Source organism: Bos javanicus, chromosome 20, assembly GCF_032452875.1.
Source record: "Bos javanicus breed banteng chromosome 20, ARS-OSU_banteng_1.0, whole genome shotgun sequence".
NCBI classification, from domain to species: Eukaryota; Metazoa; Chordata; class Mammalia; order Artiodactyla; family Bovidae; genus Bos; species Bos javanicus.
The window spans coordinates 1,678,075-1,681,731 of NC_083887.1; the positions used below are offsets into that span (position 1 = coordinate 1,678,075).

A 3,657-nucleotide genomic window follows, 5' to 3' on the forward strand; every position below is an offset into this window, starting at 1 on the left:
AACCGGATGTTGAGGTTTTTCCAGGAGAAAAAAATGTGGGTTTCACTGGAGTGAAATTTAATGTACCATAGTTATGGATTCTGAGAGTTTGTGAAAGCCGTTCATGATAATAAAGCTTTTATTTTCTCTGGAGCAAATAATCCTTTGGTGTGATGCTTATTGTCTTTTCATTTTAGTTGTGGTTTAAGCCAAGACAAAATGCTCTGCCCCTAATGCTCCTTTAGTTACACTGATCCTGTCTCCTTTAAATTGCATTTTGTCTGAAATGGACTAGGTCACATGTAATAAATTCTGGCACTTTAATGGAAATATTGCAGCAAAAATAGTTAACAATCTGCTTTAATTTCAAAACTAATTTTCTCTTTCATACAGTAAGGCAGTATCTTGGTAAAATGTGCAAAATGCATTGGGATTTAATTATGATGACAATTTGTTCTGAAACAAGGTTAAACTGGGCTGTCCATATTCAAGATAAACGTGGTAAGGGAGGATGGTAGTGGCTTGGTGTTCCTGGGTCATGAATGCCATGTGGACTACAGTGGAATTAGAAGCCCTGGCCACATTAGCTCCTGAAGGCCCTCATCAGTGGAAGGCTGGGTGCTCCTGAGAGCACAGATAGAGCCTGTACGCGTGTGCTCAGTCATGTCTGACTCTTAGCAACCCAGGGACTGTAGCCCGCCAGGCTTCTTTGTCCATGGAGTTTTCCAAGTAAGAATACTTTCGTGGGTTGCCAGTTCCTACTCCAGGGGATCTTCCCAACCCAGGGATTGAACAGGTGTCTCTTGCATTTCCTGCGTTGGCAGGTGGATTATTTGCCACTGGGCCACCTGGGAAGCCCAGAGCCTGTACATTAACACGAGGGAAAACTGGGAGTCATTTCTTCCTGTCTCTCCATGAAATCAAATTCATTCTTTAATTTATCCCTGCAACACATATTTGAATCCCATTGTGCTATGTGCTAGAGATATAAAGGTGAGCAAAACTAAGCAGAATTCTTACCTTAGGAAGATAATCAGACAGATAAGAGAAATACATTCATCAAAGAATGACATAATATATGTTCAAGGTCAACTGTGCCAAGGACTTTGATGGAAGGGTCCCTGGTGCCAAGTGAGTGTATAAGAGGGATATTTAGCGTGATCTGGGGTGGTGGTGGTAGTGGTCTTGGAAAGCCTTACCTGGGAAACCCCAGAAGAGCTGGAAACTTGGTGAGGTGGGGCGCAGTGGGAATTATTATAGGCTGAATGGAAAGTGTGCATAGACCCTTTAGAAGTGTTAGCATGGTCATCCTGAGGGACAAAGGTGACTCAGTGTTACTCTGGAGCAGAGAGTGAAAGGGCCTGTGATGAGAACTTCCACAGGAGAGCCGGGTGGGGCCTTCCGAGTCACAGCCACAGACCTAGTCTTACTTCCCACGTTTATCAGGAAGCCAGATTGTGACAGCCAGAGCATGACCCGGGTCAGATGCAAATTCAGACTGCTTTCATTGCTATCTGACAAAAGGGTCCGGCGTGCATAGAGAAGACCACATGGGATGCTTTTGTGGAGAAGGCTGAGAGATGAAGGGGGTTTGCAACAGAATGCTGGGAGTGGAGAGGCACTCTAGCCTTGGGACCTGGCTTAGCCTGGCAGTGAGAAAACCAGATTCTAGGTTGTTCTTTACAGGCTGAGGATCCTGGAAGAGAGGGAAGAAATCACATATTCGGGAAACCGCAGGAGTAGGGGCGGTAGAGGTGAGCAATAGGAATTCAGGCTGTAAACTGGTAGAATGAAAATGGGGATGAAGTTGGGATAAAGAGGTTATGAGCAAGAAGCCCGTCAAACATGGTTTGCACCAAAGGCAAACAGCGTTGGATCAGGATTTATCTTCCGACTCTCTTTATTGCAAGCTGTGCTTGATGGGCATAATGATCACAAAACACCGATGTTTCTTGGAACTCAAAAAGAGCAATATGTTCTTAGCATATAGCAAGTTGCCTTGAGGTGCTTAACATGAGAGGCTTTTCGAGGAAAAGCTGTATTGAGGCCTCTGCTCAGCTAAGAAAGAAACGACCTCGTGCTGGCGCTAGTGGTTCCTGGAACTGCGCTGGGCCCCCGTGGGTGGCAGACCATCACACGCTGCGTCCGCCCACCACGCTGCTCCCCTCACTGGCTTCCCTTGTGACGGCCGCGCGTCCTTGGACACGTCATCTAGCCTTTCTTAGTTGCCTCATGATGCAAATGGCAGAGACCCAGCTCTTGCATTGTCTTTTACCTCTGGGGGATTTGAGTCAATGTTGCAAGAGTCCTTCATCCCCCAGAAGGCGTTGGATATGGTGCATTCGATAGGCTTGTGTATTCTTCTGACTCAACAAAGATTTGTTCCTTAACATCCATTGTCATGATTTCAGGTTTTAATGAGGCCAGGAAGAGTTTATTCCTTATTAACACCACTCTTTGCCCTGAAAAAACCTTAAACTATTTCTGAAAACCCATTGCAGTCCTATAAAGACATCTTTCCTCCTCTCCTCTGGTTTATTTCAAGCAACAAAAGAATAAATACACATTTATTGAGCTCGTATAGTGTGCTTTCCATGATGCTCAAGGTTTTCTCCCACTTAATTGTCAGACACCCTTGTCAGGCAAGGGTGATGTTCTGCATTATAAGAGAAGGAATCAGCCGCTCACTGAGGTTAACTTTCCCCAAGGTCATCCTGCAAAAGGAGCATAGCCGAATAATACCACACCTGAGATGGCTGATTCTGTGTCCAGGTTCCCAGCCTCCCCCCAGATCGGTAAATAGACTGGTTTTGGATGGCTCACAGACGGTACAGGGAAAAGAATTAAGTCACATGATGGGAATGCTGTTTCCTTTCCAGTTCTCTCTCAGACATCCTGATTAGTCAAGTAGAAAATGCATTTGGTGTTAAGCTGGCTTTAACACATGTTGAATATTTCCTAATCTCCCTTTTTAACAAAGAGAGCTGGTTTCAGGCTCAGCACCAGTGACGCTCAACAGTCTCTAGCAAGGATTTTAAAAAATTATTTTGATTTCAACTTTTCCTTTTGGAATATTGTAATGGTTTTTCTCTTGGTGGTGATATACAGCTGCCTTTTTCAAAAGAAAATTATGGGGGAAGTCATTAAATAACAATCTTAAATTATATTTCAGGTATATGGGTATAATAATGATAAAAATCATGAGTGATAAAAATCCATCTGAATGAAACTGGGAATTGCATCATTGATTCACAATGCCTCCCTGGCTTCCAGGACATGTGGGCCTTCAGATCATCACCATGCTAAGTTCTGAATCTGCTCTTTTTTTAATTTGTTTCCCTGGGAAACATATAGAAGCAATTATAGTGAAAACTGTCCTTGCCATTGGGCTTCCCTGGTGGCTCAGTGGTAAAGAATCTGCTTGCCATTGCAGGAGATGCAGGTTTGATCCCTGGGTTGGGAAGATCCCCTGGAGAAGGAGATAGCAACCCATTCCAGGATTCTTGCCTGGGAAATCCCATGGACACAGGAGCCTGGTGGGCTGCAGCTCATGGGGTCGCAGAAGAGTCAGACGTGACTTAACGACTCAACAACAACAATCCCTGTCATTACAACCATGGAGACATCCTTCTTAAGTTTAAATTTTATAACCCAAATTAACCCAAGCTAGTAATGAAG

General features: G+C 44.2%; 1 protein-coding gene across 2 annotated transcripts in view; it reads left to right on the forward strand.

Moving 5' to 3' along the window:
* The window catches only part of DOCK2 (dedicator of cytokinesis 2), a 458,739-nt gene that overhangs the window by 218,613 nt on the left and 236,469 nt on the right, over positions 1-3,657 (forward strand). The window lies entirely within an intron of this gene.